Here is a 26,908-nt window from a genome sequence, read left to right as displayed (position 1 = left end):
GCCAAGGAGGCCGGTGCGGAAAGGATAATCAGCAAGAGAGGCCCGCTCGGGGCCGCGACAAGATGCAAGGAGATGATGATCATGACGAAGATGACGAGTTCGGCGAGCACGAGTTCCAGAAGGCTACGGAGGCCATGTGCGTCGACGGTGGCACCTCGGTGCACACTTCTCACCGCCAGCTCAAGCAGTGGGCGCATGAGATCACAACAACGGAACCATCACTCGATGCTCAGAGGCCACTAAAATGGTCCAGCACGCCTACCATGAGGACCAACCTGATCGCACAACTGCGGTCGGGTGTTTGCCGTTGTTGGTCTCCCAACAATACGCAACCTCAAGGGTATGAAGATGCTAGTTGATGGCAGGGCCGGTCTGAACTTGATCTCGCCCGTCGTAATCAAAAGGCTGCAGATTCCTGATGGAGACCTCGAAGAGACAGGCACGTTTCAAGGGGTCAACCCGGGGAGGAGTCAGCCGAAGGGTAAGGTCACGCTGTCCGTGACGTTTGGAGGCGAGTTAAACTACATGACGGAGAGGATTGTTTTTGATGTAGCCGAGATCCCCTTGCCCTACAACGACATTCTCGGCCGCCCGGCACTAGCCAAGTTCATGGCGGCGTCGCATTACGCCTACAACACGCTGAAGATGCCGGGGCCGATGACCATCATCACCCTCCCCTCCGACAAGAAGGATGCACTGATCTGCACCGACCAACACTACCAGGAAGCAGTTGTAGCGACTGCCGCCAAGGCACTCACTCCTGCCACTAGAGCCCCGACAGGGAAGAAGACCGGCAAGACCTCTCACACCCACTCCGGCAAGCGCACTTCTTTGGAGTGTTGTGCTCCCGTCGAGGACGTGCCAAAGAGCTCCACCGGCAAGAGCAAGAAATCCAGAGCTGTGCCACCAGAGACCAAGAGGGTGTCCATCGAGGAGGATGGCATGGGAGGGGCTTTGACCATAAGCTCCAACCTGGACAGCAAATAGGAAAGCGCGCTCGTCACCTTCCTATGGGCGAATGTCGACGTGTTTTCATGGCAAGCATCCGACATCCCCGGCATTCCTAGGGAGGTGATTGAGCACCATCTTGCTGTCTGTCCTCATGCGCGACCCGTCAAGTAGACGGTCAGGAAGCAAGCTTTGGAATGACAGGAGTTCATTACGGAGGAGGTCAGGAAGTTGGAAGTGGCAGGCTTGGTGAGAGGAGTACTCCATCCGACGTGGTTGGCCAATCCGATGGTGGTGCTCAAGGCGAATGGGAACTGGAGGCTGTGTATTGAATACACAGATATCAATAAGGCTTGTCCCAAGGACCCTTTCCCGTTGCCGCGCATTGACTAGATTGTTGACTCCACAATTGGGTGTGATCTGTTATCATTCCTTGATGCCTACTCGGGGCACCACCAAATCTTCATGGCGAGAGAAGACATCGTTCATCACCCCATGTGGCACGTATTGCTTTTTACGGATGCCTTTCGGGTTGAAGAGTGCTGGCTCGACGTTTGCAAGCGCAGTCCAGATTGGTTTTGAGCCCTAGCTACATAGAAATATGGAACCTTATATAGATGACATAGTGGTCAAAACCAAAGACAGGGCGACACTTGTACAAGATTTGGAAGAGACGTTTGCGAATCTGCGCAAGATCAACCTCAAGTTGAACCCTGAGAAGTGTGTATTCGGCGTTCCGTCCGGCAAACTTCTCGGGTTCTTTGTGTCACAGCGTGGGATCGAGGCGAATCCAGACAAGATCAAGGCTATTGAGCAGATTAGGGCACCCAAGTGGATCAAGGACGTGTGTCGGCTAATTGGTTGCATTGCCGCCATGAGTAGATTCATCTCCAGGTCTGCTGAGCATGCCCTTCCCTTTTTCAAAATCTTGAAAAAGGCGGGCCCAATGGAATGGACCCCAGAGGCCGAAGCAGCGCTACAGGATTTGAAGAAATACCTCTCCTCTACACCGATACTGGTTGCGCCCAAACCACGAGAACCGTTGCTGCTATACCTGGCGGCAACGAACCAAGTGGTCAGTGCCGCACTAGTGGCGCAGAGGGAGGTTGACGAAGAGGCAAGGCCCCCGGCAGGGTCCGACGCTGGTGGAGTAGGGCCTGCGCAACTAGACAAAGTGCTGTAGAAGAAGAAAATGATGCAGCACCCGGTTTACTTTGTCAGCTCCCTCTTGCAGGGGGCTAGGTCAAGGTACTCCGGTGTGCAGAAATTGCTCTTCGGCCTCCTTATGGCCTCGAGGAAGTTGTGTCATTACTTCGAAGCACACGAGATCATGGTCATCACCTGCCTCCCGTTGCAACGGATATTGCATAACCCAGACGCAACCAGGAGGATTGTGGAGTGGGTCGTGGAGCTGTCGAGCTTTGGTTTGAAGTTTGAAAGTACTTCGACAATCCAGAGCAGAGTTTTGCCAAAGTTCATTGCCGAGTGGACCTCAACGCCAGACAAAGAGATCTAGGAGACCACCCTCCCTGGCAAGGAGGCAAGTCACAACTGGATTATGTACTTTGACGGGGCTTTCTCGTTGCAAGGCGCCGGTGCTGGTGTGCTGCTCGTCGCACCCACCGGAGAGCACCTCAAGTATGTAATCCAGATGCACTTTCCCAGGGAGATGTCCACAAACAACACTACTGAATACGAGGCGTTGCTTGCCGGTCTCAGGATCGCGGCAGACCTCAGGATCAAGAAGCTCATCGTCAGGGGTGATTCGCAGCTTGTTGTCAGGAAAGTCAACAAAGATTATCAAAGCCCGTTGATGGAGGCCTACGCGGATGAGGTGAGGAAGCTGGAGCATGTTCATTTGAAGTGTTCGGTGCGCCGAAGGAGGCGGTAAAGGGGAAGGGCCTTTTCTCCCAAGCGGGAGATAAAGCGGCTTAGAGCCGCCACACATTCAGTTAACTTTTGTATTTGTTTGAGGTCCTTTGGGATATCCAGTTGCGACAGAGCTCGGATCTTGGCTGGATTTGCTTCAATTCCTCTGCTGGAGACAATGAAGCCCAAGAGCTTTCCGGCTGGAACGCTGAAAATGCATTTTTCCGGGTTGAGCTTGATGTTGTATGTTCGAAGATTATCAAATGTGAGCCTCAAGTCGTCTACTAGAGATTCAACATGTCTTGTTTTGACGACCACATCATCTACGTATGCCTCCACTATTTTACCGATCTGGCTTGCCAAACATGTCTGAATCATGCGCTGATATGTTGCGCCGGCGTTTTTGAGCCCGAAGGGCATCGTGTTGAAGCAGAATGGCCCGTATGGTGTGATAAATGTTGTTGCGGCTCGGTCTGGTTCTGCCATCTTGATTTGATGGTAGCCAGAATATGCGTCGAGGAAACACAACGAATCGTGTCCTGCGGTCGCATCGATAATTTGATCGATGCGGGGGAGGGGGAAGGGATCCTTTGGGCAAGCCTTGTTAAGGTCTTTAAAATCAACACATAGGCGCCAGGATTTGTCCTTCTTTGGTACCATCACCAGGTTTGCTAGCCAGTCCGAATGTTTTATATCTCTGATGAATCCGGCCTCTAATAGATTTGCTAGCTCCTCTCCCATAGCCTGTCTCTTAGGTTCAGAAAAACGCTGGAGAGCCTGTTTGACAGGTTTGAATCCTGTTTGGATATTTAAGCTGTGTTCGGCCAGCCTGCGTGGGATTCCTGGCATGTCTAAAGGGTGCCAGGCGAAAATATCCCAGTTCTCTCATAGGAACTCTCGCAATGCGGCGTCGACATCAGGGTTTAGCTGTGCCCCGATGGAAGTTGTTTTATTGGGGTCTGTTGGATGGACTTGGAATTTGACTATTTCGTCCGCTGGTTTAAAGGAGGTGGATTTGGATCTTTTGTCGAGTACCACGTCGTCCCTATTCACCGTAGAGCGCAGCGCAGTCAGCTCCTCAGCCGCTAGGGCTTCGGATAGTGCCTCGAGGGCCAGCGCGGCTGTCTTGTTTTTGGCGCGGAGTGCTATGTCCCGATCACTAGCGAGAGTGATGATCCCGTTAGGCCCGGGCATCTTGAGCTTCATGTACCCGTAATGGGGTATTGCTTGGAAGATTGTGAATGCTTCCCGCCCTAGCAAAGCGTGATAACCACTGCTGAACGGGGCCACATGGAACGTGACCTCTTCGGACCTGTAATTGTCCGGCGTGCCGAACACCACATCTAGTGTGATTTTTCCTGTACAGCGTGCTTCCCGACTGGGGATTATTCCTCTAAAGGTTGTGCTGCTTCGCATGATGCGGTTCCAGTCTATATCCATTTTTGAAGAGTTTCCTCATAAATGAGGTTCAATCCGCCGCCGCCGTCCATGAGTACCTTGGTAAGACGAAAGCCGTCCACTATTGGACCGAGGACCAATGCAGCTGGTGCTCGGGCTGTTCGGAATTTAGGTTCATCACTGGCGTTAAAGGTGATGGCCGTGTCACTCCATGGGTTTATTGTTGCCACTTGGTAGACTTCGGCAAGGCTGCGGAGTGTCCTTTTTCGCATATTATTTGATGCGAAGGTCTCGAAGACTGTTAATACTATATTGGTGTCTCTGGGGTGGCTTTCTGTGGCCTCCGGAATTAGGAGGTTTTCGCCAATTTTGGCCACCTGCCGGAGTATCCAACATGCTCTAAGGCTGTGAGTTGGTGTGGCGTCCTCTGTACTATGAATTTTACAGGGTCCATTAAGCCATCCTTCCAGTATGGTTCCATGCCCTGTAGAGGGTTTTTTCCTTTTGGTGTTTAACCCGGGTGTCTGGCGATGATGCACCCTTTTATTTTGGACTGGGCTTGCCTTAAGGGCTGGATTGTCCCAAAATTTTGTTTCAGTTTTCCGGGCGCTTTCCATCACACAGTACTTTCGTACTATGGACGCTAAGTCAGCGAAGCGTGTAATATCACGGCGACTTATGGCGTTGAGTATTCCCTTGTCTGTGCAATTATTGCAGAAGAATGAAATTGCGTCTTCCTCGCGGCAGCCCTTTATCCTGTTCATAACCAGGAGGAATCTGGCCCAGTAATGATGTACTGTTTCTTTGGCTCTTGCCTGATTTGGGATAGATCGCTAATGTTCGGGTGGGTGGGTGGAATTAAATCCGGAGCCTTACCCCTTTTGAGGCTCAGAGGCTGAGGAATTTCCGAACTCGAAAATTTGGATTCCTGGATGTCGTCCAATGAATCCAGTCTGTTGCCTGATTCTAAGTTCAGGTCTTGAGTGATATCCTCCCCTCCGCGGACATCCAGCTTGGAGGGATCGGGAATCCGGACGTAGCGAGTCCTTAAGATAGATGAAGGGTCGCCGCACTGTCCCTCTACCACGGCAACGTGATGGGTGGCTTGGGGAGAGTTAATCTCTCTCAGATCGGTTTTAGGCCTAATCTGGTCGTAATCCGTAGCGACTCCCAGGGCGGCGAAGCGATCCAAGAGCTCGTTTATGGAGGAAAGCTCTATTGGATCTAACTGCTCGGCAAGTTCCGAGTTGACATGAAGATTGTTTTCGATGGCTCGAGAGGTCAACGTTGGCGCAGAAGCCGAACAGGTGGTCATAAGAAAACCACCTAGTCGGAGGGTTTGGCCTACATCCAAAGCTCCCTTAGCAACGGTGTCGTCCTTAAAGACGGGGCGAGGCATCCTTCCTAATGGCGACGACACAGAGGAACTCTCAATGAAAGCACCAATCTCGGTGTCAAAACTGGCAGATCTCGAGTAGGGGGTCCCGAACTGTGCGTCTAGGCCGGATGGTAACAGGAGGCAAGGGACACGAAGTTTTACCCAGGTTCGGGCCCTCTCGATGGAGGTAAAACCCTATGTCCTGCTCAATTAATATTGATGATATGGGTAGTACAAGAGTAGATCTACCGCGAGATCAGAGAGGCTAAACCCTAGAAGCTAGCCTATGGTATGATTGTTGATGTGTATGTTGTCCTACGAACTAAAACCCTCCGGTTTATATAGACACCAGATAGGGTTAGGGCATAGAGTCGGTTACAATGGTAGGAGATCTTCATATCCGTATCGCCAAGCTTGCCTTCCACACCAAGGAAAGTCCCTTCCGGACACGGGACGGAGTCTTCAATCTTGTATCTTCATAGTCCAGGAGTCCGGCTTGAAGGTATAGTTCGGCTATCCGAACACCGCCTAATCCAGGACTCCCTCAAAGACCATGACCCGAGCCCACTCAGTAAATGAGCCGCACCTGTGCGTTTTCCTCTTTTTATGGGGAAGCCGCGAGCCGCCTCTTTACTACGACATGATGCATGCATGCGGAAACCGCCCCACGCACGACCCCCACATCACGCATGACCCCCCACGTCGCACGATCAACACGGGTCGTGGGGAAGCGCGGCAGACGGAGAAGTTACTGCGGTAAAAATCCGCCCCGCCTGCCCGCTCACTGTTCTGGGCCTAGCCCAACAACGCATCACGTTTATGTGTGGCCCAGGCCTAGGTGCTCCTGTCGGTGAACAAAAGTAGGGGCTCTCCTTTTGCACCCCTTTACTTGTGCATGGGCAGTCAGAGCTGCGCCCACGGCCACACTAAGCAAGGCAGAGGAGGGAAGCCGGAGCACAATATGACCAAAGCAACGCCAAGACCAGAGGCGCAAAGAGAGCAAGAGGGAGAGGTGGACTCCCCCAGCAAGACCCTTGCCGGGGTGGCTTCCGCATCCTCGGCAAGATCCTTGCCAGGGCAACTTGCCTGACGCTAGCAGGGTGCGCCACCCTTGAGCCCAAGGGGTTCCAACACCAGCAACCATATTGGAACCAAGGCTCGAGAGGCACCTCCGTGGTGGCATGCAGATCTTTGTAGAGATCATAGATACACAAGGATCAGATGGGAACCAGAAGACGACAATCCTTGGAGAGATCCTTGCCAAGGAAATTCACGAGACCCCCGGCAAGATCCTTGCCGGGGATCACCGTGGTGCCGCAGCGAGAACCTTGCCGGGCCCTCGGCAACACACTTCCCGAGAACGCCTACGGGGCCGCAGCCAGGACCGCGTCTGCCAAGACTCCACCGCCGCTCCCATACAGCTGCCAGCTCGACCAGCTGGGCAGGCATCTGCGTGGCAGCGTGCGGCCTCTACACCAACTCAGCAAGCACCTGCGTGGTGGCATGCAGATCTTCGTGAAGACTCCACCACCGCGCCAGCCCAGTAGTCAGCCAACATGGTGCTACAACGCCTCGTCAGCTTGGACACGCGTCGGAGCCAAGCAAGGCAACGACAACTGGGACGAGCTTCTTTCCCGTCCCCAATAAAGCAAGAGGGGCATGTCGGTAGCACATTAAATGCATTTGTCTGACGGTGCCAAGAGATAGACTCAGCCCCTGTACACCTTTCCACCTCCTGTGTGCCACTGTGGCGACCCCTTTTTGTTTATAAAAGGAGGCCTGAGGCGTACTGGAGGGCGATTCGGATCTTTTGGACTAGAGAGCCATCGCAGCTAGTTCAAGAACACAAGAACACCCAAATATACATCAAAGCAGGACTAGGGTTTTACGCGTCTCCGCGGCCCGAAGCTGGGTAAATGATTTGTGTGCTGACAGCCAGACCCGCTCTTTGCACAACCCCGCACCCGCCAACCGTAGAAGGGATACCAGTGACCCCATAGGTGTCGTTTCCCACCGACACATTGGAGTGACTATGACAGGGAAAGGTACTACTTCATCAGAAATTCATAAGATGTCGTGCGATGGCCTGATATCCTCGAGATACTAGGGGGTAGTACTTGAAGGCAGATCAAAATAGAGGTGGCGGAGATGTATTGATCTATAGAAGGAAAGTACTTTAACTTGTCCGAGAAATGGAATCAAAGGGGAACAATCATGGTCAGAACCACGGTTGCAAAGGACCAAACATAGATACCAGATGAACTTATAGCAAAGGTATTATTATTATCAGAAGAAGCTTCCATGATAAGTTCCACATTGGGTCCATGGGCATGAACACAAAGTTCAAGGTCAACTCCCACTTATTTAATGCATAATCTTACATTCACTTCTCGCTTTCAAAGAAGTTGTAGTGTTCAAAATTTAATTGGCATAACACTAGAAGAGTATGACTCGTGAAAACTTTCGAGTCCATACGGTTTAGGGAAGGCATAGGTTCAACCCATCAAGGCATCTTAGGAACATATACCACAAGCTTCAGGAGTAATTAACAGAAGCTCGAAAGTAAAGCATGGTTGACAAAAGGAAAGGATACAATTTACCGAAGGCAACATGTATCAGGGGAGGAGCGCACGAGATTTTGAATATCAAGGACATTGCCGGATAATAATCCAACAAAGGATTCTGCGGTCCTCAATGGATCTAATGTGAGTATCAGTACTCAATCAGAAGAGTGAAAGAATGCAAATGCATTAGATTATAGAAACGGCTGAATAATTCGGCGTTCAAGTTGAAGGGAACTAGGTGGACAATCAGTTACAACATGATTGGCCGAGATCCAACCATGTCTAGAATGACGTACGAGCAGGAAGGTCAAATTTCAGGGTTCGACTGATGATTGCGAGCAATCGCAACATAATGAATCAATAGGCTTAGGAAGACAATGACAAAGGATGTTAATGAATATTGCTGGACATATGGATTTAACCATAATGCAGGCAGACAAGACTTTCGGGAGCACTAGGCTGCAGAGGATCTTCAGGAGGTTGAATTGTATTCGAAGAATTTTGTGAGACATATGATCAACTGGTGATGAACGAACCCCTGATAAGTGTGAGGAATTATTGGTAGGGTTATTCAGGCGGAAAAGAGCCGCATCACATTCAGAAAAAGAATTCTCAGAAGTCGGAGGATACTTACGGGTATCTTGTAATAACAAGAACAACAAGGGATGGAAGTATGAGCGACAAGGGTACGCAGTTATCCATAAGGATTCAGCGGTGTTAAGGGATTGCAAAAGAAATCAACACAAGTTCTTAGGAGTAGATCGGAGAATATCTTCAAAGTCTTCTAGTGAAGCAGGCAACCATCCGGAATAAAGGGGCTCTCTTGGGAAAGTCTTTACGAGAACCTAATGTAGTTAGTAAATTCATTTAACTCAAATAGAAGAGAGAATAGAGTCCCAGATATAGACGAGGAATAAAAGATCCTAATACCACCCAATGGTGACGTGGGACCACAAGCCACACAGTCATGTTAGTAAAAGTTTTTCGGTGACTAGACTCAACGTCGGCCAAGGAGTTGGAAAGAGGGATCCTACCGGCAATCAGCTCTTATGCCAACTTGTGACGCCCCCGATTTGACCGTACACTAATCATACACGCAAATGTCTACGATCAAGATCAAGGACTCACAGGAAGATATCACAACACAACTCTAGACACAAATTAAAATAATACAAGTGTTATATTACAAGACAGGGGCCTCGAGGGCTCGAATATATAAGCTCGAATACATAAGAGTCAGCGGAAGCAACAATACCTGAGTACATACATAAGTTAAACAAGTTTGCCTTAAGAAGGCTAGAACAAAAGTAACAACGATCGAATAGGCAAGGCCTCCTGCCTGGGACCTCCTAACTACTCCTGGTCATCGACAGCCTCCATGTAGTAGTAGGCACCCTCGTGGCAGTAGTTGTCATCATCGGTGGTGTCGTCTGGCTCCTAGGCTCCACCATCTGGTTGCAGCATCCGGGAAGAATGGGAAGTGGTGAAAAAAGGGGAGCAAAGCAACTGTGAGTACTCATCCAAAGTACTCGCAAGCAAGGATCTACACTACATATGCATCGGTTTCAATGAAATGGATTGTATCTGTGGACTGAACTGCAGAATGCCAGAAGAGAAAGGGGAAACCCTAGCCTATCGAAGACTAGCATCTTCAAGCATCTTGCAGCATCAGAAGAGATAAGAGTGGCATAAAGTAAAGTAGTAGCAGTGCTATCAACCTCGGCCAGAGATCCTTTCTCGACTCCTTGCGAGAAAGCAATCCCAGAGCCATACTATCCAGTTATCACCTCAAGTATCCAGTTCTAGTTGTATCGATCGGAATACAACTCCAAGTGTCCGTTACCGTAGGATAGGCTATTGATAGATGTTTGCTTCCCTGTAGGGGTGCACCAACTTACCCACCATGCTCGATTAACTCCGGCCGAACACACTTTCCTGTGTCATGCCCGGCCTTGGCCAAACGATACGCCGCAACCCGACCTAGGATTAACAGAGATGTCAGCACGCCGGACTACACCTATGCCCCCTGGAGTCATGGGCCATCGCCTCGGGAACTCCTGCATGTTGCGAACGTGGCCGGTGAGCAGACCTAGCTACCTCCTTAAAAAGGCAGGTGCTTACGCAGTCCAACCCGGCGCGCACCGCTCAGTCGCTGACGTCTATTAAGCTTCGGCTGATGCATACGACGCATAACGCCCATACTATGCCCACGTGATGGTTAGTGCTATCAGGCTAGAGGCCCCTCGGATCAAATATCCAAATCATAGTGGATTAGGAGCACGCGGTAACAAGCAGAGACTCACAATCGATGTGACCCCGTCGCCCCGTCTCGAGGACTTGCGGCAAGGGCTAAGAATGCTCGGCCATGCCTCGTAAGTACCTCGCGGGTACCTTCCAGGTCAACTCGACTCCACATCCCTCGCAAATAAGCTCGTGCTGGTACCCCTCAGGGCCGACCCGTCTTTAGTAACATGGTTCAGTGTAAAGTCATAGTAACCATAGTAACTGTGCGTCTAACACCAAGGGGAACCCTGAAGAACCACCCTCGATGGATTCCACTTGATGTAATCATCAAGGTGAACATAAGAGGAACCACCCTTGAGGTTCACACTTGAGGGGTTGCACGACAGAGTCGTATCAGAAGTGGTTAAGGAGGAAATCACCCTCGATGACCATGACTGAATAGCTACACTACAGAGATCTCATCAGGAGTGATGTATGAGGTGTCACCCTCGGCACTCGATAGTAACTCTACAGAGTCATACAACTAGGGGGGGTGATGTGCGGTGTCGAGGCATGGATGTCGATCACGTTGATCGAGTCATCGAAAATAAAGCGGGGCCACTTGGACAAGGTGGAGGTCACTGATGGATCACTAACCAACCTATACTAAGCAGTTTAGGATAAGTAGGTAAGGTACAATGAGCAGGTTACAAAAGCAGGCTATGCATCAGAATAGGAGCAAACAATAATAGTAGCAAAATATAATGCAAGCATGAGAGAATGGAATGGGCGATATCGGGAAGATCAAAGGGGGGGGGCTTGCCTGGAAGCTCTGCTGTAAAGGAAAAAGGGTCGTCGGAGACGTACTCGATCACAGGGGCAGCATCGGTCTCGGGGTCTACCGGATAGAAGAGGGGGAAGAAACAATAAATATAAAGCAAACAAAGCATCACAAAGCATAACATGGCAATATGTTGTGTCGAATGTGACCCAACGTATGGCTACACGATATAGGTGAAGGGGGAATTCAATCGGGAATGTTTTCCCAGTTCCGGACCTGTGTCAGACCGATGACCGGAGGGGGAATGTTCCATATTCAGCTAGTTAGAGGCATCTGACAGGTAAACAGACCATGCATTCGAATTCGTCATGTTTTTCTGAGCAACTTTCATGTAGAAAACATTTTCATCCGAGTTATGGTTTATTTTCTATGAATTATTAAAGTTTTAAACAATTTGCTGGATTTTCTAAAATCATTATTATTTCGAAATAAAAAGGTTAAATTGCTACGGGTACACTTTCTGTGTACCCAACAATGCACACATGGCAGACAGGTGGGGCCAGGGAGCCTAGTTGACCCATTCAACATTGACTGGTCAAGGGGTGAATAGTGTAGTTGGGTCCCACATGTCATTGTCTTAGACTTTTTTTCAAAAAAAAAATCTTTTTCTTTAAACTAACAGTGGGTTCACATGCCATCTAGTGTATTAGACTAACTTAGAACTAATTTTAATCCTAAGCTATACTTACTCTAACAAGGGCTGGCTACACACTGCAGTCACACTCACGCACTCACACAACACACTCACTCACGCACACACACACGACCATGGCCAGTGGTAGTAGTATGCGGTTGCAGTAGCAGTAGCGCGTAACAACAGCAGCTGCAGCTAGCATGAGCAGCAGCAAAGCAGCAGCGACGGAGGCAATAGAGCAGCAACAATAGAAGCAGCAGCAGCGCGAGCACCAGGGCAGCGGACGACTGCGGGCTGGTGGGCAGGGGAGCGCGGGGAGCAGCGGTGGGCACGGCCAGGGAGCAGCACACAGGGCAGGAAGCATGGCCAAACGCGGTCCGAGGCGAGGCAGGGCGCGTGGGCAAGCACAAGATTCGGCCAAGGCGTCCGTAGCGCGGTGGCGGGCTATACAATGACGGATCAAGGCTGGGAGGAGGGGGAACCGGACGAGATGATCACCGCGAGCTCGATGGCGAGGTCGGGGAGACCGGGGCTAGTCGGGGACGAGCGGATCGAGCGGCATGGTGATGACGGCCGTGGCGGAGAAGACCCACGATGGCGATCTTGGCGGCGGCCTGGTGACGAACCGAAGGGCATGGAGGAAGGATACGACGATGGTGGGCCACTTGGACGCCGTGGCGCAGCTCGGGTGGCCGGTGGCCGAAGGATCGACGGCAGCGCATCGAAGACCACGCTCGAGGGAACGAGACAGAGAGGAAGAGGGGCGAACGAGGGGAGTAGGAGCGCTAGGGTTCATCAGCGGGGTTGGGCGCTCGACCTTATACACCGAGGGAACTGGGGGATGGCCGACACGTCGGCATCGGCGACAACGGCGGCGTGGATGGCCGCCACGCCATGCCTTTGCCTCCCCTGTAGGTGAAGATGAGGATAAGTGAGAGATGGGCTGGGCCGAGGTTCTGTAGCACTAGAGCCCAAGCACATGGCACCCTTTTCTCTCTTTTTTTAATTTGCTTATGCCTTTTGCTACCGTTTCTACTTAAATGAGCTAGTAAACAATTTTCGTTAATTGTGAAACTTTGCACATAAACCAAACACAACAATACTAGATGGCACAAAAAGTAAGGGGCCATTTGGAGTTGTCTAGCTATTTTTGGAAATTGAAAAGGCAAATTTAATTGCTGCTGGACCACTCAAATAATTCCCAGGGGCATTTTGGGAATTTAGGTGAGGTTGGTTACAACATTACAAATACATAGAGAATATTTTCCAAATAATTAACTATTTTGATTGCATGACAGAAGAAGTAAATATTTGACATGCAATTCAAATTGGAATTTAGCTTCGATTTTGGACAAGTGGAAGATTAGCTAAGTGATCAAAATGACATGACCGCCATTAGAGGGAGATCACTGTAGCATGATTCTCGGGGTGTTACATAAGGATTAGCTAGCAGTTTCTCTGTCATACCTAAAGGAATTTCATAACCAATATTTTCAGTAGGTGCAGTAGGTTGAGGGGCAAATCTTTGTGTCTCCGGTCAAGTTGAAGATACCCCGAACAAACCCCTCAAAGGACTGTTTTCCATAGTGATGAGTAACAGTAAATTTCAGCATGTTATATAAATTTTTCCTTACCGATTTCCACCTACCAAGAGCGCTTCACTCACCTGCAACAATGCTAGAAAAGAGTCTTGATGACCCACAAGTATAGGGGATCAAACATAGTCATTTCGATAAGTAAGAGTGTCGAACCCAACGAGGAGCAGAAGGAAATGATAAGCGGTTTTCAGCAAGGTAATTTCTGCAAGCACTGAAATTGTCGGTAATAGGTAGTTTGATAGATAGATAATTTGTAACAAGTAAGAACTAGTAATAGTAACAATAGGTGAAGCAAGGTAGCCCAATCCTTGTTGTAGCAAAGGATGGGCCAAAACAATCTCTTATAATAAGCAAAGCGTTCTTGAGGGTACACGGGAATTTTATCTAGTCACTTTCATCATATTGGTTTGATTCCGTTCGCTACTTTGATAATTTGATATGTGGGTGGACCGGTTCTTGGGTGTTGTTCTTACTTAAGAAGCCTCCCACTTATGATTAATCCCTCTCGCAATCAGCCCCAACTACGAAAGAAGAATTAAGATAAAATCCAACCATAGCATTAAGCATGTGGATCCAGATCAGCCTCTTACGGAATAGCACATAAACTAGGGTTCAAGCTTCTGTCACTCTAGCAACCCATCATCTAATAACTACTCCACAATGCATTCCCTTAGGCCCAAAGATGGTGAAGTGTCATGTAGTCGACGTTCACATAACACCACTAAGGGAATCACAACATACATATCATCAAGATATTGAACGAATATCAAATTCACATGATTACTTGCAACATGACTTCTCCCGTGTCCTCAAGAACAAAAGTAACTACTCACACAACATATGCATTCTAAAGATCAAACGAATAATAAACATCATAATGGATCTGAACATGTAATCTTCCACCAAATAAACCCGCTAGCATCCACTACAATATGTAATCAACGCTACTAGTCACCCACATGTACCAATTAGTGGTTCTGGTACAAAGATTGAACACAAGATATGAACTAGGGTTTTGAGATGAGATGGTGCGGTTGAAGATGTTGATGAAGATTGACCCTCCCAAGGTGAGAGGGTTGTTGGATATGATGATAGCTTTGATTTCCCTCTCCCAGAGAGAAGTATCCCCGGCGGAATTGCTCCGCCGGAGAGCAAAAGTCCTCCTCTCCAAGTCCCCCCTCGAGACGGCGGCACTCTGTCCTAAAAGTCCTCTCCTTATTTTTTCTAGGTCAAAAGACTTTACGGACCAGAAGATGGGCACCGAAGGTGGGCCAGGTAGCCCACTACCCACCAGGGCGTGCCTGGAGGGGGTGGCGCGCCCTGGCACCTAGTGGGCACCTGGGTTGCCCCCTCCGGTATTTCTTTTCTCCGGTATTTTTATATATGCCAAAATAATTCTCCATAAAATTTTAGCTCATTTGGAGATGTGCAGAATAGGTATCTCTGACGTAGCTTTTTCAGGTCCAGAATTCCAGCTGCCGGCATTCTCCCTCTTTGTGTAAACCTTGCATATTATGAGAGAAAAGGCATTAGAATTACACAACAAAGTGTTATATTGAATATAAACGCTATAAATAATAGTAGCAAAACATGATGCAAATTGGACGTATCAGTACCGTGTACGCTGTCATCATGTCTCACTCCAACGATGGCCGCGCTAGACGAAAGTGGAAGATCTTGAGGCTGCTGTATGCATTCAGCAGCAGGTTGCTCGCCAGGACAAGAGATTTTCCTTAGGAGTCCGTTGTTATCCATCCTTGTAACGACAACTATAGAGCAAGAATACGGCCATGGAGATCTGAACCTCAATTGGGAGGACTAGAGGAGAGGGGCCGTGGAAGGGGAAATTTATAACACATTAAAGTCGAGGTAGTTGGGAGGAACGGAGATGTGTCAACCTGAAATGGGAGAAAGGGAGGAATGGGCTGGGAGGGGACATTTATAACAAATTAAGAGTTGAGGTAACCAAGCAGAATGGGAGAAGATTCAACATCATTGATTGGGAGAAGATGAGGAACAAGAAGGAAATCGATTAGTTGATGCGCAATAATAAGAGATGAGTTTCTTGTACAAGATTGTAATGGAATTTTTTTGCTAACATGGCATATTTGGTAATGTTGGATGCTGCATGCATAGTGAGAGGATATTAGTGGTAGTGAGAACTTAAAAGGTGATGTGGCATGTGATACGTCTCCAACGTATCTATAATTTTTGCTTGTTGCATGCTGTTATATTATCAATCTTGGATGTTTTATAATCATTTTATAGTCATTTTATATCATTTTTTGGTACTAACCTATTGACATAGTGCCAAGTGCCAGTTGCTGTTTTCTGCATGTTTTTTACATCACAGGAAATCAATATCAGACGGAGTCCAAATGTCCCGAAACTTTACGGAGAATTTTTATGGACCAGAAGGAACGTAAAGGGCCCTAGTTGCGCCTGGTGGGTTGTGCCCACCTGGGGTGCCCCCCCGGACCGCCTCTTTGCTCTATAAATACCCCAATATTTCCAGAACCCTAGGGGATTCGACGAAATATTCATCCAGCTGCCACAGAGTCCAGAACCACCAAATCCAATCTAGACACCATCTCGGATGGGGTTCACCACCTCCATTGGTGCCTCTCCGATGATGCGTGAGTATTTCTTTGTAGACCTTCGGGTCCGTAGTTAGTAGCTAGATGGCTTCATCTCTCTCTCTGAATTCTCAATACAATGGTCTCTTGGAGATCCATATGATGTAGCTCTTTTGCGGTGTGTTTGTTGGGATCGATGAACTTTGAGTTTATGATTAGTTATATCTTTTTATATCCATGAAAGTATTTGAGTTTCTTTGATCTCTTTTATGCACGATCTCTTATATCATCGTATTTCTTTTCCAATATTTTGTTTTTGTTTGGCCAACTTGATCTATTTATCTACAATGGGAAGAGGTGCTTTGTAGAGGGTTCGATCTTATGGTGCTTGATCACAGTGACAGAAAGGGAACCGACACATATGTATCATTGCTACTAAGGATAAAACGATGGGGTCTATCTCTACATAGATAGATCTTGTCTACATCATGTCATCATTCTTATTGCATTACTCCATTTTTCCATGAACTTAATACACTAGATGCATGTTGGATAGCGGTCGATGTCTAGAGTAATAGTAGTAGATGCAGGCAGGTGTCGGTCTACTAATCTTGGACATGATGCCTATATAATGATCATTGCCTGGATATTGTCATGAGTATTCAAAGTTTTTTCAATTACCCAACAGTAATTTGTTCACCCACCGTTTGCTATTTTTCTTGAGAGAAGCCACTAGTGAAACCTACGGCCCCTGGGTCTCTTTCTCATATATTTTCCTTTGTGATCTGCTTTTCCTTTGCGTTTATTTTCAGATCTACTAAACCAAAAATACAAAAATACCTTGCTGCAATTTATTCTTATTTTTTTGGTGTTTGATCTATCAATTTACTACAAATTTATCTCACATCTGTTTGCCTACGTGAGGCGAAGTACCCCAAAAGGGATTGACAACCCCTTTAACACGCCGGGTTGCGAGTCATATGTGTGCAGGGGCTGTTTACATTGTGTTGCTTGATTCCCCTACTGGTTCGATAACCTTGGTTTCATATATGAGGGAAATACCTACCACCGCTGTGCTGCATCATCCGTTCCTCTTTGGGGAAATACCGACGTAGCTTCAAGCGGCATCAAAAGGAATTTCTGGCTCCGTTGCTAGGGAGGATCTTCAACATATACCAGGTTCCTAATCACAAATCTCATATCCTTGCAATTTACATTATTTGCCATTTGCCTCCAGTTTTCCTCTCCCCCACTTCAATTTTTTTTTGCCATTTTATTCGCGTCTCTTGTTCGTTCGCCGTTTTCTTACCATATCTGTTTTTGTGTGCTTTCTTGTTTGCGTAATCATGATTCTTCAAAGAAAATATTATGATGTTCCTTACCCAATTTTTTGCTTGAAATTGAGAAAAGTACTAAGGAATATATGACTACACAATTTGAGCATAATAAGTATTTTACCAAAGAACTTAATGAACACCTCCGTTGTGCTTGATTCTATAACAAAACAACTTGACGATATTAGTATAGAGGTTTGCAATCTGCAATCTAAGTATGCTTTTGCTGAAAGTTTGCTGGGAAAATATCCGATGCACAAGCTACTCTAGTAAATCAAATGGCCACGAAACCAATCTCATTAGAGAGCAAAAGTGACGAAGATCTTAAAATGATTGGTGTTTCTTCTATTGATTCCTTTTTTAGTAAAGTTAAAATTGATGAAAAAGTGACTGGAGAAGAGTCTACCTTAGGTAGAAGGCATCCCGATATTTCGGAGGGTGAAAATGTTGTTGAGAAAATTGATAAAAGTGGGTTTGAAGAGGTCAAAACTTTAACTAGTGATGTGCCCACTCTTTTGGATTACAAAGACATTTATTATGATAGTTGCTCTTTGATTGATTGTATTTCTTTGTCACAATCCATGATAAATTCACCCCATGCTTATGAACAAAATAAAGCTTTTACTAAACATATTGTTGATGCTATGATGAAAGCTTTAGAAGAAAAGTAGGAATTAGAAGTTTCAATCCCTAAAAATTGGATGATGAATAGGAACCTACTATCAAAGTCAAGATTAAAAATTATGAGTGCTTTGCTTTGTGTGACTTGGGTGCTAGTGTTTCTACAATTCCGAAATCTTTATGTGATGTGCTTGGTCTTACCGATATTGAATCGTGTTCTTTGAATTTGCACTTGGCGGATTCCACTACTCAAAAGCCTATGGGGGGAATTAATGATGTTCTTATTCTTGCAAGTAGAAATTATGTGCCCATAGACTTTATTGTTCTTGATATTGATTGCAATACGTCTTGTCCAATTATTCTTGGTAGACTGTTTCTACGTAATACTGGTGCCGTGATTGATATGAAAGAAGGCAATATTAAGTTAAAATTTCCTTTGAGGAAGGGTATGGAACACTTTCCTAGAACAAGAATTAGGCCACCATATGAATCAATCATGAGGGCATCTTATGGATCTCAAAACAAAGATGACAAAACTTAGATCCTTGACTTATGCCTAGCTAAGGGCATAAAAGTATATCACTTGTTGGGAGGCAACCCAATGAATAAATTTTTTTTTGCTTTCTATTCTTGAGTGTTTGTAAAATTATGCTACTGTTACGATTGTCTTCTTTGTGTTTTAATTAGTGTTTGTGCCAAGTAAAGCCTTTAGGATCTTCTTGGGTGATAGTTGTTTGATCTTGCTGAAAAACAGAAACTTTTGCGCTCACGAAAACAATTCTCATTTTTTACCAGAGCGTGATTTAGTGACAATTCTTTTTGTAGTAGATTAAAATACAAATTTCTCAGGTCATTCTAATTTTTCAGAATTTTTGGAGTTCTGGAAGTTTTTGAAATAGTCAGATTGCTACAAACTTTTCTGTTTTGACAGATTCTGTTTTCTTTTCGTTGTGTGCATATTTTGATGGCTCTATGGTTTTATTTTATGAGTTTTTGGCATGGAAAAGTTGGAATACAGTAGATATAATGCAAAAACAAAACGTGAATTGGTTTGACATAGCACTTATAGTAGTGGTTTATTTTTCTTACACTAACGGATCTCATGAAGGTTTTGTTGAGTTTTGTGTGATTGAAGTTTTCAAGTTTTGGGTTATCTTATGATGGATGAAGAAATAAAGGATAGAAGAGCCCAAGCTTGGGGATGCCCTGGCATCCCAAGCTATTATCCAAAAATGAGAAACCCACTATGCTTGGGGATGCCCCCGAGTGGCATCCCCTCTTTCTTCTAATGACCATCGCTATTTTACTCGAGGCTATATTTTTATTCGTCGCATAATATGTGTTTTGCTTGGAGCGTCTTGTATGATATGAGTCTTTGCTTGTTTTTATTTTGTGTTTTAAGTCTTGATCCCTTGCTGGACACATCTATTTGAGAGAGCCAAAATTATGTCATGACTTGTTAGAATTGCTCTCTATGCTTCACTTAAATTTTTATGAGCTATGGACTTGCTATAGTGCTTCAGTTATATCTTTTTGAGCATAGTGTTCTTTAGTGTTTTTTAAGAAATGCTCTCTTGCTTCAATTAGATTTATTTGAGAGTTAGTAAAATTTTCAAGAAATTCTCTCTTGCTTCACTTAAATTAATTTGAGAGAAAGAAAGAAAAACTTATCACTACAAAAGAAGACACATCCGTGACTTTTTGGGCCGAACGCAAAAAATTCTGTCATACTTATGACACTTCTATGACGATAATTGTGACAAATCCGGTATCATCATAGATGTGGTGGGCTCCTACTTCTATGAAAAGAAATCATGACAGAAAATGGGCTTTTCATCCTGGGCGGGCCTGAGCCGCAGCTGCATGACATTCTTTGGGCCGTCCATGATGGAAAAAACCGTGGTAGAAGCGAGGGCGAGGAAATATTGGGGTGTTCTCGGTTACGGTGGGTGGTCGGGGCCGAGTGATGCACGGAGGTTTCCGCGTTTCTCTCCTACACGCACGCGCGTGGGTACGAGGCGTTGGGCTCTAACTGAACCCGAGTGAGGCGTTCGCCTACTGAACCCGAGCGATTGCACTGGAGGCTACGCGTTACTGAACCCGAGCAATCGATCGATGGCTGTTAATTGAACCCGATCGAGCGATTCCTTCGCTGCTGCTGATAACTGAAGCCGATCGATGCTGCCTCTGGATGAACAGTGAGCGTTGTTGGGGGGTTTGGATGAACAGTTTCCGGTGGGGGGCGGATGAACAGGACCCCGTGGTGTTGCCTCTAGATGAACAGGACCCCAATCGATCGAGCCGGTTGGGGTTGGATGAATAGGACCCCGTGAAGGGCTGGATGAACAGGACCACCTCGTGGAGGGCTGGATGAACAATAGAAGGTGGAGGGCTGAATGAACAGTAGCCCATGGAGGGGTGGTTGAACAGGAGCCCGTGTAGAGGGCTGGTTGAACAGTAGCCGGTGGAGTAGCACACGGTGGAGGCTGGATGAACAGGAGCCCGTGGATGAACAGTCGCAGGTGGAGGCTGGAGGAGGTCGACGGTGGATGAATAGTAGCCCGTGGAGGCTGAGGGGGTCGACGGAGGATATGAACAGTATCCCGTGGAGTCCCGTTTTGTGGTACGCCACACCCCTCCCGATGAACAGGACCGCCGTTTCGACCACAGCACTCCAACAGAAGTCCGTTTCCTCTGTTTTGCGTTACGCCACACCCCTCTCGATCAACAGGACCCTATTTCGACCGTAGGAGGTCCGTTTCCTCTGTTTTGCGGTACGGCATACCCCTCCCGATGAATAGGATCCTGTTTCGAAAGTGGCTGGTCGAACACAAGGCTGTTTCCTCCGTTGTGCGGTATGCCAGGCCTCGTTTTCATCGGCGTTCCATCCAAGCCCTCCCGATGAACACGACGACGCATTCCGTTCCGACCCAGCCGGTTGGCTCCCCATGAACACGACGACGACGCAGTTTCTCCGTTCCGACCCAGCCATGTACATGAGCCCTGGACGAACGTATGCGCGAGTAGGCGTTGGAGACCCCACCCGTATGTACGTACGTGGCCGTATTTTCTTTCTTGCACACTGACCGTTGTACATATGTGTACATGCTACGTGCGCGCCTCTACCACGACACATTTGCGCCTCTACATCGACCAGTATGTACGTACACGTTCGCAACCAGAATGACAACACTACGTACGCTTCGACCAGGTGGGTCCCGATTGTCAGGCACTTCCTTGCGTGTGAAAATGTAGCTGGTGGGTCCCAGCAGTCAGGGGGGCGAATCATTTTTTTTACCCAGACACACTTCCTTGCATGCGAAGATGTAGCTGGTGGGTCCCCACAGTCAGGGGGAAACGTTTTTTCGTGAAATACGGTGGCCCATCCGGTGGGTCCCCGCTGTCAGGTGGAGGAATAATTATTTTGCGTGTAATAAGGTGGCACTTCCTTGCTGCGGCCGTGGACCCAGCTGTCTTCCTCTCCACGTACAGTCCACGTCCGATGGAAGCCGTTCCTTGACCACGTTGACCACACCGCGCCGAGTGCACCAGGGCGGTGGACGACGGCGAGGCCTAGGAAGGGGACGACACGGAGCCGGGAAAGACGCGGCAGTGGATGCCCACACGTAGAGGAGTATGAGGGTTCACTGGTTCGCTGCGGTGTGAGGCTGCCGTCGTTGCAGAATAACAGGGGGTCTGGGTGAGTAGAGGGATGGCCTGGCCAGCGGTGGGAGTAGTAGGGGGCGGTGAGGCCTCCGCCGCATCGCAACCGGCCACGGGAGGCAAGAGCACGAGGCACGACCGACGCTGGTTTGGGCGGCTGGAGCAAGAAGACTAGCGGTTGAAGAAGCACTACGTCCGTTGGATGGACATCGTACGGTCACTAGAGCTAGAATCGTGCATATTGACTAAGTTGACAAAGCCCTTGGTACGCTTCAACTTAGTAGGCCCACAGGTCAGCTTCCAGAACAGTGTGCCCCAGATGTCACGGGGAGGAATCATTTTTTGGGCGGTTGAAGCTAGAATATCCGAGATTGAAGAAGAAGCACGGCATCCATTGGATGGACATCCAACGGCCACTTCTGCTAGAACCGTGTGTTGACTATAAGTTGACAAAGCCTTGCATACGCGTCAACTCTTTTTTTTTGAGGGGACGCGTCAACTTAGTGAGGCCACAAGTGTGTGGCAGAGAACTTATAGCCCATTTGAGATTTGTAAGAATGTGCAGCCAATTTTTCAATTCTAATGGAATTTACTACAACCCATTTACAGTTTGTTAAAAGTACAACCCATTTCAACCAAGCGTTCAAAACAGAATTCGATAAAGTTTCCCACATTTTGATGGGATCCGAAATACTTTTATCCCGAAATTTCTGATCAGATTAAATACAATTTCAATATAAATTTATATTGCGTAAAAATCCAACAAAAGATTGTGCTCGCAACAATTAATTAAATTAATTTTCAATACCCAAAAATAATATTTTATAAAGTAATTACGTGTTTGGTGCATTTTTTATAGTTACTGCCCAGTTTTTATAATTACATCCCATTTATTATTTCTTAAAGCCCATTTTCTTGTTAAGCCTAATGCATCCCTCCTAGGAAAGATTTGCAGCCCAGCGGGGCGGAGAATAACAACTTGACCTTGCCTGGGTATTCCTAAAAAAAGTATAGCTGGGCTAGCCATTTTCAGCTTGAAAAAAATTAATATCTGGGCTGGATATCTGGCCTGGGCTAGACGGGCCACAGCCCGCCCAGTTAATACCTTCAGCGATGTTTTCTTTGTTGTTCAGAGGAGAAAAATTAATATCTAGGCTAAACATCGCTCAAGAAAAACTCTGTAGTGCTCACACCTCAAAAACACAAATACTGCTCGAGCTGCTTGGTCCCAGCTGTCGGCCGCTTCTTGTGCAATTCTCTCGTTTATTGACTACATAGGTTGACAATGATGTGGGACCGTGATGTCAGGAAACTAGGAGGAAGAAAAAAAACTTATTGTTTTATATACTAATAAGGAGGCACTTGCATATGTGCGGCTATGGCCCTGGTGGGTCCCCACTGTCATCCTCTCCAAGTAAAGTCATCTCCTCATCCTCATGTCCGTTAAACATGTTGACAACGCGAGACGGCGGGGCCACAGCGAGCGCAACAACTCGAAGGATGACAGAGAGGGCCTCGCGGGCCCTACGGATGGTCTGATACAGCGCCCACTGCTCATTCGGGAAGCCTGGATCATACGGCCACATGTCCATGACGACATTGTCGTTCGCTTGTTCACCGGTGCTCGTTGAGGAGACGGAGGTTGCAGCACAGGTCCTCCTGCGCTGGTAGCTCTTCCGCCATTAGGGCGTCGAAGTGCGGCCGCACCTGCTCTATGATGAACACGGCATGAACCGGCTTGGACAGTGGTGCCGGCTTCTGGTCGGAAGCTACGTCCATCGTCTGATTGTCGTCGGTCAACTCGACGAGCTAGCTAGCGAGCCAGCATGTCCGGCTGTTGGACCGACCCGCTGCCAAGCACGAGTCTGGCTACCCTGGCGCACCCAGACAACCTCCCTCACCCGCGTGCGCTTTCCGCCTGAAACAGTCAGCACCGCCCGCACCGCTTCCCGATGCAGGCGATTACTCCGCCTTCAAACGACACAAGTGTCATCCGTCTATCCTTCTACCGCCCACATTAATGATACGCGGTTGCCGAGATGGCTATTCCGGTGGCACACGTCCGTCCCTCCACCGCCCACCATTGCTATATAAACTGCTGCGCCGGCCATAGCCGCGGTCATACGCATCCGTTCCCTTTCTCCTGTCCACACCACTACTGCCCACCATGGCTTCCTCGCACTCCAGCGCTCTTCGGGACGGGCGGACGATGGACCACAAGGAGATGGTAGCCATTTCTGCCCACTGGCTGGCCGGCAGTCAGCCAGAGGATGACAACATCCCAATGGAGAACATGGTAGTCGATGATCCGGTGCCAACCCCCTCCTCCGCGCCATCCTCGCGTGGTGCATTGCACCATGACCATCGGCGAGGCATGTGCCCAATATATGGACACGGTGAGGCAGAAGCATGAGGAGCAGTTCCCTGAGGCACATGCCGACGCCGCCTACAACCACCATCTCCTCCAGGAGCACCTGCAGGCGGAGCAGCAGATCGCCGAGGAGCGGGCGGAGCAAGAGGCGCTGCTCGACTCGTACCGCTCCGCTAGCGAGGGCCGCCTCAAGCGCTGGTGGTACCGAAAGCGGGTGGCGGAGGCTACGGTCACCTACAAAAGGGCTATTAAGATGGCGAGGTGCTGTTTGGCGAGACCGAGGATGAGGCAGGGGACAATGCTGGCTCCGACGAGTCCCCGCTCCGCTGGCGTCAATGAGGCCCTGTTGTGCCAAGGCCCCGCGGTGCTAACAACGAGGTAGAGGACACCGCCGGCTTCGCTGAGGCCCCACCCTGCCGGCAACAAGGGGGAGGATTTCCCCCGCTCCACCGAGGCGCCGCCCGCCAGCAACGAGACAGAGGACATCGCCGGCTCCGCCAAGGCCCCACCCCGCTGCCAACGAGGCTACGCCACATAGAAAACGAGGAAGAGTAGAACATGGTAGGTCACCGCCGCTCGGGTCCAAGTAAGGCCACCGCTGCTACCCTCCGATTGCTGGCACTGAGCTATACATCATGGAGCAATTCTATGATTACAGGATGATTGAAGAGCGCTCCGTGGTTGAGCAAGCTCATGAGATATAGTCATTTGCTAGAGAACTTGAACACTTCAGTGTATGCTGCGAGACAAGTTTGTTGGTATCATCACTAAGCTTCCTCCTTCGTGGATCTCATTGGCACTCTTGATGTGGAAGAAAAGGTGAGAGCAAAGGACTCACGTGCTCGAGTAATTGAGGGAGGATCTAGTGCCAATCTGGTACAGAAGAAGAACTTCTAGCCCCACAAGTTCAAGAACAAGGGCAAGTTTGATGGTAAAGCAAAGTTTGATGGGAAGAACAAGGCTGTGCAACACATGAACTTCAAGAAGAAGAATGACAAGAAGAAAGGTGTTTGTCATGTGGGGATCCTAATCATTGGGCTCCTAGTTTCCCTAATCGCTATGACAAGCTAGACGGGTTGACCACTGATGGCCGGTTAGCTTCTTGGCAGCGACGTGGAGTCGGAGAGCTATGTTGGAGAAGGACGTTGCTTCTACTTAACTGATAGTGCAGTTGGCTGACTGACACGTGGGCCCAACAGGCATCTGGGCCACATGTCAGTTACGCAACTACACCTGCAGTTAAGTCACTGAAGCTTCTGTTCGGCACAGCCGGACACAGGTGGGTTGCTTCGCTTAATTAATTATACATCCAGCGCACCCCTTTTTAGTTGAATAATGTATGAAATGTAATGAAATCTAGCATGTTTATATGAAATCCGACCGTGTATGAATAAATTTATTTCGATTAGTTTGAATTCTTGTATCACTAGCATTGGATGAACATGCAAAACGATACGTACTAGCATTATTCCTAGGGTGATCACCTCGTTTGCAGGAGTTTCACATGTACTCCCTCCGGTCCTTTCTAGTCTGCATACAAGTTTTGTCTGCAGTCAAAGTATCTCTACTTTGACCAATCTTATCGAAAAAAGTATGCACTTTCACAATGTGCGAAGTAAAAAAGGAACAGAAGGAGTACAAAGAGTTTGAGCAGCTTTTTAGCATTCCTGTGCATTGCAATCAAACACACAAGCCTGACAATTGATAGAGAACATTCAAAACAATCGATGATTATGCATCTCAGAGATTCACATGTCAGAGCCAATATTTACTTCACAACTAAAGAATAAAGAAAAAATGGATCGACACTGCTAACAGCAAAGGGCGTCCCATTTGAAAATATCAAACACATGTCTTCTTGCTAAAATCAATGAGCAAAATTTGACAAGGTTGTCCCATTCCAAAGTATCAAATGCCTACGATTGTGGAATGGGCAGGGTTTGCCATCAGTTTGGATATTGACATGGCACCTCGTGCTAAATAAACCAGTTGTTCTTCTTGTGCAGTTCCACCAAAACAAACCTAATTCGCTCGGCACCTCCTTTCTTGTGGTGGAAATGAATGATTCGATGTATTCATGAACATTTTGTGCAGTTCCCATTGAAATCAAGCTGAGCACCCTTGTTTGCACAAATATGAAAAAGGGATTAGTATAAAGCAAATTGTACTATGAATTGACAGTTTAAACAGGCACCTACATGGTCCATGTAGAGCACACTTTTAGAAAAATGGAACTCACCGGAAATAATCCTAGAACAACATTGTACTCGCGCATCACAACAAGAAAATGGAGATTTGTCAGTCCTTCTGAGTTGAAGTTAGTTTGGTCTTGTGGGGGGTAATGTAACCATCCTTCAACAGCTCTTTCTAATGAGAAGATAGACATGGCTTCTTCATCCTGGCATAATCGGAACTAGTCACTTCACGTACTCCATATTCTTCTTCAGAGGAGGATGATCCTGTTGTGCAAAGACAAGAGGACAACTAAATGCTAGCATCCCTGTTTGCTCGAAAAAAGGAAAGGAAATATTTAAAACAGCACAGATGAAGCACTTCTCAAGGACAATACCACTTTTTGATGACAGTAGCTAAACAGTAGCACAACACCAATAGAGATGACAAAGCTCAATCATATGGATGAAATTGGTGGGCGAGTACCAACCTTTGTCAGGAGGCTTATTGTGTAGAGCATACAGATGAAGCACTTCTCTGTTACCATTTGTTGCTATCTACTGTGGTGGCCATGCTTACTACATACTCCTTGATTAGTTTAATGTTTCCAACATCTTCTTGTGCAGTTCCACTAAAATATATGGTATCTTCTAAGAAGATCCCTGTTTGCACAAGTAGATATAATTACGTATTACATTAAGAGTGGCATCAAACCAAT

The sequence above is a fragment of the Triticum urartu genome, chromosome 2A (assembly GCF_056163025.1).
Source record: "Triticum urartu cultivar PI428250 chromosome 2A, HENAU_Tu73, whole genome shotgun sequence".
Classification (NCBI taxonomy): Eukaryota; Viridiplantae; Streptophyta; class Magnoliopsida; order Poales; family Poaceae; genus Triticum; species Triticum urartu.
This window is presented reverse-complemented; position numbering follows the sequence as displayed.